The sequence below is a fragment of the Globicephala melas genome, chromosome 2 (genome assembly GCF_963455315.2).
Source record: "Globicephala melas chromosome 2, mGloMel1.2, whole genome shotgun sequence".
Taxonomy (NCBI): domain Eukaryota; kingdom Metazoa; phylum Chordata; class Mammalia; order Artiodactyla; family Delphinidae; genus Globicephala; species Globicephala melas.
Window position 1 is genome coordinate 7,552,059 of NC_083315.2, and position 12,547 is coordinate 7,564,605.

A 12,547-nucleotide genomic window follows, 5' to 3' on the forward strand; every position below is an offset into this window, starting at 1 on the left:
AGATGGCCAACAGGCACATGAAAAGATGCTCAACATCACTAATGATTAGAGAAATGCAAATCAAAACTATGATGAGGTATCACCTCATACCAGTCAGAATGGCCATCATCAAAAAAGCTAGAAACAATAAATGCTGGAAAGGGTGTGATGAAAACGGAACCCTCCTACACTGTTGGTGGGAATGTAAATTGATACAACCACTATGGAAAACAGTATGGAGGTTCCTTAAAAAACTAAAAATAAATAAAAAATAAAAATAAAAATAAACTACCATATGACCCAGCAGTCCCACTCCTGGGATATACCCTGAGAAAACCATAAATCAAAAAGAGACATACACCACAATGTTCATTGCATCACTATTTACAATAGCCAGGCCATGGAAACAACCTAAATGCCCATTGACAGACAGATGGATACAAAAGATGTGGTATGTAGATACAATGGAATACTACTCAGCCATGAAAAGAAACGAGATTGAGTTATTTGTAGTGAGGTGGTTGGACTTAGAGTCTGTCATGCAGACTGAAGTAAGTCAGAAAGAGAAAAACAAATACCATATGCTAATGCATATATATGGAATCAAAAAAAAAAAAGAGGTACTGATGAACCTAGTTTCAGGGCAGGAACAAAGAGGTAGACATAGAGAATGGACTTGATGACATGGGTTGGGAGGGCAAAGCTGGGGCGAAGTGAGAGTAGCATCGACATATATACACTACCGAATGTAAAATAGTTGGCTGGTGGGAAGCAGCAGCATATCACAGGGAGATAAGCTCAGTGCTTTGCAATGACCTAGAAGGGTGGGATAGCGAAGTTTGGAGGGAGACTCAAGAGGGAGGGGTTATGGGGACGTGTGTATGCATATGGCTGATTCACTTTGTTGTGCAACAGAAACTAACACGGTATTGTGAAGCAATTATACTCCAATAAAGATCTCTTACAAAAATAATGGTAGACAAAGTTGATCTACAAGGGCTTATTGTCTAAAAAAGTTAACTATCTAAAAATAAACAATTAGTAATAATTTTGGTAGTCTGGAAGATGAAAATTTTTATGAATTACTGAAAATTCAAGTTACTGTTGGGAGAAGACAAAGAATACTGCACTGTGATTTACGATTATGAATCATAAAATGTCAAATTTCAGTGTAAAAGAGAAAATTCTTTATTGTTTATATTTTATGTTCCAGGGAGCAAAGAGTGATTTCAGTTCCTTGGTGGTTTACGTCCCTCAAGTACCCTTCAAAGAATGCTTACAAGTTTACGCATGTCTGCAGAAGCTGATGAGTCCCACAAGAAAAGACTTCTAGGTACAAAAAGTTTTTCTTTACTATACTCAGGTGTCACACAGATTGGAATTCTATTAGAGACAATTCGTTTGTATGATATGTTGGCCATATTTTCATGATTTAAATAAATTTTGCAAACTTTTATTGAGCATCACCATCTTCAGGGACCTGCAGAAGAACATAAAGGGGCTGAAGACTTGGTTCTGCCAAAGGATATATAGGTTGGTGGGCTCCCTAGGCATGATATGTGGTAAAACAGGAAATGTGCTCCAAGAGGATATAAACACAGTGGTGAAGGAGGGAGCTTGAGGGAGGAGTGAGGGATTCCCATGGAAAGAGGTGTTCAGGGGTCCTGAAGCTGATGGTCCTTAAGCCTGCGTGGGGACTTGGAGAACAATGGAGTCCCAGGACCAGAGAGTCACTAGAGCACTGGGGACACAGACTCAAGCAGACTTTGCTTAGGATTGGCTCTGTCTACAAAATCACTAATGGAATTCGAACTCGCTAGGAACACATCCCCTGACATTTGAAAGCTGGCCTTCCAGGTGGATTTCTATGGACTCTCACTATGTATTTTGAGCCTCTGAGTCCAGAAGTAGAGGTGTCAGCAGGCAGTCTGACTTGTTGAGTTGGAGTTTGCTCTAATGCCTCCCTCTTGTTCCAGGTCCCTGCTCCTTCCTTTTAGAACCTTTTTGAATTCTGTCTGAGTGCACTCTTGCTGCCCCGCCTCTTAGTCTTGTCCCCATTTTATTCAATAAGATGTCAATGCACTGACTACCTAAGGACCCGGGAAAGTTAACAGCATCCCAGATTGATTTCATTTCATCTCATTGGTCCCAACCGCTTTACAGATACTCCAATGACTTTCACCTCCTGCCCACTGTATATGCCCCTAGAATTTCCCTGTCTCTATAGGAATCCATGCCAACAAAAAGGGGTGAATCAGAAAGGAAACATCAATTATATTACATTTCTGATAAGCTCATTGCCCAAAGTCTACCAGGCCATCACTTGTTCTGGTCCTTCAGGCTGTAGACCTTCAGGCCAGTGTTTCTTTTTATACTTGTGTTAAGGAGTTAGGTTTGGATAGGAAGGAGTCTGAAGTACAGCACTGGTTGTGCAGCAGCAAAAAGGATGCTGCCTGAGTTTCCACACTACCGGCCAAGATTGATGACTCAGCAGTACTGATGCCTGCCTTCCATTCAAGGTCGTAACAAGGGATTTGTCCTGGGCAGAGAGCCAGTACACCACCTGACTGGCAAATGCCTTTGCCCAGAGCTCTTAGGTTCTCTTCCCACGCAGAGGGGCCCTAGTGCTCCTGGGAAGAAGCAGTCCTGTGACCCAGTATGTAAATGAACTCCTCGCAATGGATTTTGGGGACTTGGCAGTGCTGCCCTTTTGCAGGTTCTAAAAGAAGGGCTAATCTTCCTTACAAAACTCTTTTAGAAATTGTGCCAGCCTGGGAATGGCATTATAGGGCCCTAATGAGCAGATAACTGGGACATCAGGAGACCTGCCTGGTCACTTTGATGTAAAATGAGAGAGGCGGATAGATGTTACGTATAATTAGTCTTTGTCTTAATCACATTCCAGCCACATAATCAACACCTAGTCCCAGCAGCAGCTACAGATGAAATGGACAAAACTCTAGTAATTAAGGTAGACTTCCCAAACGTTTATATATATATTCTCTCATTCTGTGTGAACACGTGGTGCATAGGAGCATTAATATTTAACATAACTGCATGGTTGAGACCATTTCACAATATGTGGCTGGAGGAGTCTGAAATTACCATCTACTTATTGACTTTTTGGGCATTTGGTATTAATTATTTTATGTTGAACATTCTAGGCATTTTTTTTCAGGGACTAATTAGGTTGTATTTCTGTTTCCATTTGGGAAACCTCAGAAGGGGAGGGAGGCTTACCTCTGTACATTGTGTAATTAATTCTTTTTTAGCTCTTATTCTAGCAAAAGTAAGGAATGAACATATCTCTATGGCTTTCTCATTCTAGCCTGAACTGTCTTTTGTTCTTGTGTTGGGCCCAGCTCAGGGGCTCCTAGGTCCCTCCTGTTAGCAACGAAGAGAAAGAATGAGGTGCTGGCTGCCAGCATCTGGTTTCATTCTAAAGTAGAAACAATATTTAAATTACATGTTAATGCTGGCCCTGCCCATATGCAGCCCTGGGAGAAATCATTACTAAGACAGGAATTAATGTGATGAAAGAACAAGTGATAAACATGGAAATAAAGTAGTTAATGTCAGCTATTTCATAAGATAGTGTAATAATATTTAGCAGAGACATTGCATTTTCTCTCCTACATTATTTATATTTTTAGGTTAATTTCCTTCTGGTTTCTATATTACATGACTTGTATAATTTTGTTTTTAAAAATACTCTGGAATGGAAAACTTTCCTACATTGCATATGGTGAATTTAACTACTTTATCCTTTAATATCTTTAGTATTCTTAAGTAGACTTCTTCCTGAGAAGGTGATTAGAAATACTTAGTACATTCCTATGAAATGCTAATATTGTTCTCTTTTTTACATTAGTAAATATTTGAAGTATAAAACCATTTTTAAAAATAGCGTGTTAGTGGTGGATTTGCTCATGGTCATAGAAGCTGCACCTTTGGAAATAATTCCTGAGATTCATTCCCAAACCCCCTTGCTCTCTCTCTCGTATTAAAACACAACGCTAGGGAGTGTTTGGTCTCCAGTCTCCTGTGAGGGAAAAGTTGGAAGTCAACCCTGAAAGGTACATCATGCAGGGGTTTGTCTACTCAACTTCACAGCAATGCTGAATTTATAAACCCCAAATTTTCTTTGCTCCCAGCTCTTTGCTTGACTTTTCCATCTTGACAGTAGCTCAGGGTGAGGAGTAAAGAATGATGACTTTCAAGTTGTGAGTTGTATGTCTTCAACTTGTTGACCTGATAGGGCCCAATCCTGTTAGTTCCTATGGGATGACAATGAATTGATCATTTATTGTCCAGTTGCAGGAATTTTTCCTTCTGCCTGATGCTCTGATTTCAGTTGTACAGTTAGGGCTGAAACTCTCTGATCTTTGTGGTCGTTGCTTGGCTGGCTGACGCCTGTGTTCTAGGGTGATCTTTGGTTTGACACAACTGGATAGCACAGTTTGCTGTTTGTAGAAGTATGCATTCCTTTAAACAAATATAGTGCACAAAAATCAAGATTTGAAGAATCCACTGGTAGTATACTTTACAAAGAGATTATTAGTTTTGAAAAAATTTTTATCATAGCACTCAACTTTTACAAAGTGGGATCTATCCATATCTGTTCTTTATCTAACATTCCATTTGTCAATTAGAAGCAGTGTTGCTACCTTCTTTGTTTGGATTTTTGTAAAGATAGGCTACTTTCACAAATATAAGCATCAGGGAATATTAAGACAATCATCTAGCTAATTCAAGCCAAAATTACTTTGACATCATCATAAAATTATAGGAAGAGTATACCTGAATCCATATTATCACTTATCTTGAATTTTCACATATAGCTTTGGAACTTTTTTCCATCATCAATTATGAAAATAAATCACATAATAATTAATATTTTTGGCCAAGTTTCAGCCATGTTCACAGTTCTATTTTTTTAAATAAACTTAAAAAAATTTTAGACCAGAGTTATATTTGTAGAAAAATTGAGAAGATAGCACAGAGAATTCTCTTTTATAGTCCACACACAGTTTATTCTATTATTAATGTCTTATAATGTATATATGTGGTACATTTGCCAAAATTAATGAATCAATATTGATATATAATTATCATATCAATAATAAGATAAAGTCCATACGTCATTCAGATTTTCTTAGTTTTTACCAAATGTCCCTTTTCTGTTTTAGGCTCCCGTCCAGGATAGCACATTTTACTTAGTTGCCATGTCTCCTTAGGGTCCCCTTGGCTCTGACAGATTTTTTAGACTTTTCTTATTTTTGATGACTTGAACATTTTTAAGGCACACTGGTTCAGTATCTTGTAAATGTCCCTCAATTAGGGTTTGTTTGGTGCTTTTCTCATGGGTAGACTGGAGTTAGGGGTTCTGGGGAGAAAGATGTAAGTAGAAATAATCTACCACTCTCATCACAGCGTGTCAAGGGTACATACTGTCAGCATAGCTCATCACTGTTGACATTGACCTTGATCACCTGGCTGAGGTGTAGTGTCTGTCAGGTAGAACACTCTTTTAATAGGCAGATTCCCACTGCATATTTAAGAGATGATGAAGAAATTTCTTCATGTGCCACCTGTTAGGACATAGCTTTTAACTGGAAGAAATTACACCCATAATGTTAATTTTGGGCAGTGAGAGATTGCATGGATATGGAATGAATCAAAACTACCTATAATTGACCAAACAGTTAGATTTCTGATAAAGTTAAAATTTCATTTGATGATTAAATATTTGCAAGTATGAATAAAACACAAAATTGCTTTTAAGTATTCTGAATCCTCTGCTGTAGTAAACACCAGACTTTTTACTATCAAAAGACAAAGGTTAATTGTAATTTATTCATTAAAATGTTTGAATACTTCTCTGTGCTGGTATCACAGGTAGATATGTTAGAATTAAAACCTATCTTTTACTTCTTCTTACCTGTGGGCCTTTTATTTGTAGGAAACAGTAAAGATTAGGGAAACAGCTAGACGTTGGTGAATGAGTTAGGTCATTAAGGAGATTAAAAGAAATTACAACTCGTGGGCTATGTAATATGACTATGAAACATTGTCTGCATAAAAGTAGTTGTTGATAACTGGAACTCCCGTCAACTAACCCAGACACAGTCATTAATCAATATTATATACACAAACAAAGAAGACATATTCACAGGGGTCAATTTGAAATATGTCAGTGAAGCATTTTCACTTCATCTTGCTTAGTTTCTTGCTGGCCAAATCATTAGAATTTCCTCTTTTTTGCTGTCTAGTGGATCAGCTATTGGTCTGTATCCATGAGAAGGCAAAATGCCCAGTTGAGCAATATTTCCAGTACTTTTAGGAATATCCCTGGAGATTAATTTTATTTGACCATTTAAGGGAGACATGTTTAGTGAAATACATTAACACTCTGTAGGATGACACAGTATATAAAATTACACCTGCCTGGTGAGATGTTTAATAAAATTGAGCACCAGTTCTCAAACCTATGAAAAGAAGGAACAAAATATTGTTCTTTAACATGATAAGAAGTTCTACTTAATATCATAGGTAAAAATCATGCTGAATTTACATATATTCAGAGTTATTCACCCTCAACCTGCTACAAAACAATTTCATCCACTACAGTACAATTCAATACAATTATGTACTGAGCACCTACTTTCTAATGCTCAGGATACAGTAAAGAGCAAAACAGGCTTGCTCTCTACAGCTTACATTTTAGTTTAGGGGTGTATGGGAGGGAGATAGGTAGGGAGATGAGAAATAAATACATGTTTGCAATGTCACATGGTGAAAAGTGCAGTGGAAAAAAATAAAGCAGGGAAGGCTTAGGAAGCCCAGGGGAAGAGGATGTAATTTAAAACAGGGGAGTCAGGAGAGACATCACTGAGAATCTAGCACTTGAGCAAACTCCTGGAGGAGGTAACAGGAAGAGCTATCCCCATACCCGGGGAAGAACTTTCCAGGCATCCCCAGTAGCAGGTGCAAAGGCTCTGAGGCAGGAACATATCTGACATGTTCAAGCAATAGTGGAGTCTCCGTAGCTGGAAAGAGTTCCTCATTAAGTTGCAGAGAGAGAGGAGGTAGATCATTTGGGGCTTTGCAGGGAACTTTCAGCACTTTGGAAGATTTTTGAGAAGAAATATGACAATATCTGACCTAAGTGCGCAGAAATTATTCTAGCTTCTCTTTTGGATTGTGCTAAGGAGGCCATTGCAATAATGCCCCTGAGAGAGCCGGGTTGCTGATGCGGAGGAGTGGAAATGGTAGGAAGGAGTGGGATTCTGAGGGGTTTTGAAGGTAGAGTCAGCAAGTTTTGCTGACAGTTAAAGGTGGATGTGAGTTTCTTCTCTGCATTGGCAGTAGGCAGGATGGAGTGGCTCTCACAGTGACTATTTTATAGAGGTTTCTATTTTCTTGTCCACATAATAACGTGCAAAAAAGAAATGAGCTTTAAAAGGAAGTCCAGGGCTTCCCTGGTGGTGCAGTGGTTGAGAGTCCGCCTGCCGATGCAGGGGACACGGGTTCGTGCCCCAGTCCGGGAGGATCCCACGTGCCGTGGAGCGGCTGGGCCCATGAGCTATGGCCGCTGAGCCTGCACGTCTGGAGCCTGTGCTCCACAACAGGAGAGGCCACAGCAGTGAGAGGCCCGTGTACCGCAAAAAAATAAAAAATAATAAAAAAAATTTAAAAATTTAAAAAAGGAAGTCCATTAGAAAACTATGATTATATACCTACAAGAGCTAAAGTAATCAAGCAAAGCTATTAGAGATAATAGAACAGTGGAGAAAAACTGCTGGTCAAAAGATAGGATCACACGAATAAGTCCTATACTCAAATGCCTTTATTATCCAGCTAAAAAATATAATAAGAAAAGGCTTCCAATTTATGATAGCCACAAAATTGGATTATATTACACTTGTATGACGGTATTTAACACATATCAAAAAATCTACAAAATTTTCATGGTGAAAAGAAGGACTGAATACATAGAGAAATATGTCCTTTTTCTGGATAAGAAGATCGAATGGAAGCGACAATTATTTTCTGTTTAATTTGTAGTTTTAAGACAACTTCAGTTGAAATACCAGTGATGTCACTGGTGTTTTGTTAAAGAATTCAAAATAATTGGTTCTGTAGTCCACTTGGAAAGACAGACAAAAATATGAAAGTGTTAATGAAGAACTAATAATTGTGGAATAGACTGTTTAAAAAACAACTGAGCCAGTGTAGCCCTGGATTAGAAGGAAAAATATAGACCGTTGAAATAAAATAGGGCTTGCATAAATATTTTTTAGTATGTATGAAAAGATAATCTATGGCAAGTGAGTATAATAGAATTATACAGAGCATAATTATTTTATACATGCTTCTAGAATAATTTGATTTCAATGTGGCAAAAAGCAAATTCACCTGAAAGAATTAAAATAGGAAATTAAGTCATATGCAAAGAGTTTATTTAAGCAAAGACAGAAACCATTTTAGATGATCAGAGAAGTTATGAAGAAAAAATGGGCAAAGGTTTTAAAATAAAATTCAAACATCCGTACAATTAAAATAAAACAAAGATAAAATAGCAGCAAAATAAAGAAAATATTTTTAAGTTCTTGCAGGAAGTCCAGGTGTCACATGGGCAGTGTTGTTAAATGTTCTTTAGGGCTTCTGATGTCTTACAAATATATTTATGCAGCAGATAGAAATTCAATAGATAAAATATATAAAGAGCTTATAAAATCTCTAAGACTACCACCAAATCTCCCACAGACAAGCATATATGTCTACATCTATTTACAGATATTGTGTAAGCAAATAAGTCACACAAAAGAAAAACTTCTTAACCTCATTTATAAGAAGGTAAATAGAAATTAAACTAGTTCCAGAGTAAATTACACACCTATTAAATAAGTCAACATCAGAGGAAGTGCTGATGAATCCTGAAGGTGCTGCGTGCAGTAGAGATGACACTATAAATTGATTCAGTTCTTCAACAGGGCAATATTTTAGGCACCTTTTGTATGAAAGCTTTTGTATGAAAATAATCTGAAGGAAAACAAATGTTATCTGTACAAAGGTGAATTATAGTGGTATTACCTGGGATAGTTACAGCAATAACTAGAAACCAAATAACTGTTCAGCACTTGAGAATAGTGAAGTAACCTGTAGTTTAATAATCCGATGCAAGGCTGTTTATTATGAGCTTAAGGTGGGGAATTAGAAAAATAATTATCAGATAAGGATTATAGGGAGAAATAGCAAAAGACAAAATTTTGATCATGATCCACATATCACAGAATGTTTACCTGTGGTTAAAGGTGAGAGATGTTATCAAGAAAGGTAGTTGAGACTAGATGAAAGAACTTGGGATGTAATTTGTGTAACGTTTTAAAAAATCAGCATTAAAGAATTAACGTGAACATCTACATATAGCAATGCATTAATGGGAGGTATTTGGGTGTTACAAGAAATGTATTGATTTGCCCATTTCCTATGCTTTGTCTTCCTTAAGCAGTATTGCTCATTGCATTTTGGAACTGGGGTGGCAAAAACACCAAGACTGTCGGCACCTTCATTCTGTGGACCCTTGGGGAGGGGAGTCCTGGAGTAGGTGGGGCTGGGGGAGTTGACCCAGGCCTCTGTGCTGCATGGAAGATACATGACCTAGGGTTGGGGACAGAGTTGGAGTCTCTTGTGGAACTGGAATGCTGGGCAGAGGACAAAGGCAGAGCCAGCCACGTGGATCCAGCCAGCCCAGCAAGGATGTGGCAGATGAAGGCTGTGCGTACATCTTGGCACAGTATCGGATGCCACTGGGCTCCTTGCTCTGGTTGAGAGCTAAGAAGGACTGTGTTTGCTGGTGAGAGGCATTTGTAACCCCCCTGGATGGCCCAGGGAGGCCAGAGGTGGGGCTACCATACGCAGTTGTGCTTCAGAGGAGCAGGTAGAGACCTGGTGTTTGAGCCTGGATCTGGGCTACAGCAGGACAGGGTAGGTTCTGGGCCGGGGTCTCTGAAAAACATTACAGAGAGTGTCCAAGAGAAGCATGCCCTCATGTAGGCCTTGTAGTGGGTGGTCATCCACTCTGGAACCCTGTGCATTCATGTTAGGCAACAGCTCTGAGTGAGGGGCCTGGCATGGGGGGGCGGGGTGGGGAGAGAGGACGTGTGAACCATCCAGGGACCAGCGTCTCCCAGGGCATTTTATCCTGGTGAAGCAGAAACATGAGGACTGTCTACTGAGATCAAGACCATGGAGTGAAGGTGCTTCAAGCTCTCCTTGGCAGATTAAAATATCTGTTTCCACTCTTCCTTCACATTTTCTTGACATTTCTGTGCATTTCCACCTTTCTCTTCATCTCATGGGAAGACGCAGCCCTCTTTCCGGTGAAAAGTAACCCCTCTGTCTGGGATCCATTCTCCCTTGATTCCTTTGGCATTTATAGCACCCTTTGTCTTTTCGTCTTGCTGGCTTCTTTTTATGTGCCTTAAGACACAGCCGGGGCTCTTCTGCTTTCCATAGCCACAAACAAACAGCATTGTCTTCTCTTGATCCTACTAGCTCCTCAGTCTGTGCCTTCCTTCTTATTTAGGTATTAAATGATTTCTAAAAACATCATTATTTTACGTATTGAAAATATAACGTAAGGACAATTCGAAAAGTTTTAAACAGGAAAAAAACCAATCATACCATTCTAACAACTAACTTAATTCTGGGGGTAATTATCATATCATCACATTCCTTAAAAAACAACTTTATTGAGGTAAAATTAACATGCAGTAACCTCCTGCAGATATTTGAAGTACACAGTTTGAAAAGTTCTGACACATTTCTACATCCATGAAGCCACCACCCTAATGAAGATAATGACATACTCATCACCCCCCAAAGTTCCTCCTGCCCCATGGTAATCCCTCCCTCCTGCCTACCCCTTGTTAGGCATCCACTCCTTCCCACCCCATCCCTATTCCCCAGGCAACTAGTGATCTGCTTTCTGTCACTATACATTAAATTTTCCGATCCATGAGGCCAGTATATCTCTCCATTTATTGTCTTTAATTACTTTCAGCAATGTTTTATAGTTTTCAGTGTAAAGACATTTCACATCTTTGTCAGATTTATCCCTAAGTATGTCATGTTGTCTGATGCAATTATAAATTCTATTTTTAATTTAAATTTCCTATTGTTCATAGTTGGTGTTAGAAATACAATTGATTTTTGAATATATCTTGTATCCTTCAACTTTGCTAAACTAGCTTATTAATTCTAGTAGGTTTAGTGTGTGTGTGTGTGTGTGTGTGTGTAAATTCCATAGGATTTTCTACATGAGAGATCAAGTTGTTTGTGACTAAAGATCATTTTATTTTTTCTTTTCCAAATGGAAGATGTTTTCCTTCCTTTTCTGATCTTATTGCGCTGTCTGGTATCTCTAGTTTGATGTTGAAGAGAAGTCCAGAGAGTAGACAACCCTGCCCTGTTTTTGATCTTAGGGGGAAAGCATTTGGTCATTCTCACTAAATATGATAATAGCTGTAATTTGTTGTAGATGCTTTATGTCAGGTTGAGAAAGTTCCCTTCTATTCCTGAATTTTTAAAAAAATCAGGAATAGATTTTGAATTTTGTCAATTGCTTTTTTATACATCTGTTGAGCTGATTTTATGGTTTTTCTTTTTTAGTTTTTTATTATGATGAATTATACTGGTTGTTTTCAGAATGTTAAATCAACTTTGTATTCTTGGGATAAGCCTTGGCTGGTCATAATGTACTATCTTTTTAATATATTGTTAAGTTCTATTTTCTATAATTTTGTTTAGTTTGCATCCTTGTTCATGAGGGATAATTAATTTTTAGTTTTCCTTTCTTATATTGTCTTTGTCTGATTTTGATATCAAGGTAATGCAGGCCTTATAAAATGAGTTCAGAAATATTTCCTCCTCTTCCATGTTCTCAAAGAATTTATGTAGAATTGTTTCTTCCTTAAATATTTGCTATAATCAGTGAAGCCATCTGGGCCTGAATTTTTTTTGGGGGGGGTGGGTAGTTTTACTTCTTTCTTTCCAATCTGTTTGCCTTTTATTTACTTTGTATTTCAGAAAAAGTCTATATTTTGCTTTTGTTTTTTTAAGTTACTTTTGTTGGATTAAAGAATCATTGAATGATGGTTTTTCCTTTAAATTTTTTAAAGGATGTTGCTCCACTGTCTTCTCGCTTATGTTATCAGTATTTCTGATAAGAAATCTAATGTTACCTTTACATTTGTTCTTCTGTGTGTAATATATGATTGTTTCCCTCTGGTAGCTTTCAAAATAGTTTCCTTATCACTGATATTGTGCAATTGGATTATGATGTGCCTTGGTGTAGTTTTCTTCTTGCTTCTTATGCTTAGGGTTTGTTCAGCATGTAATATGGGGAAGTTCTGGCTGTTATTTCTTCAAATATATTTTCTGTGTCTCCCTTTCTTCAGGGATACAAATTACACGCACATTAGGCTGCTTGAAGGTACCCCACAACGCACAGATACTCATTCTGTTTTGTTTAAAAATTTTTTTAAATTTCTGCCTTTCAATT

The 12,547-nt window shown here is 38.0% G+C and overlaps 1 protein-coding gene across 1 annotated transcript in view; it reads left to right on the plus strand.

Moving 5' to 3' along the window:
* Positions 1-1,290: 1,290 nt before the first annotated feature.
* Positions 1,291-12,547, plus strand: part of FRMD4A (FERM domain containing 4A) — a 640,139-nt gene continuing 628,882 nt past the window's right edge. Inside the window, exon 1 of the mRNA XM_060292572.2 lies at positions 1,291-1,312. The gene's annotated coding sequence lies outside the window, so the exon portion shown is untranslated. The remainder of the gene's footprint in view (positions 1,313-12,547) is intronic.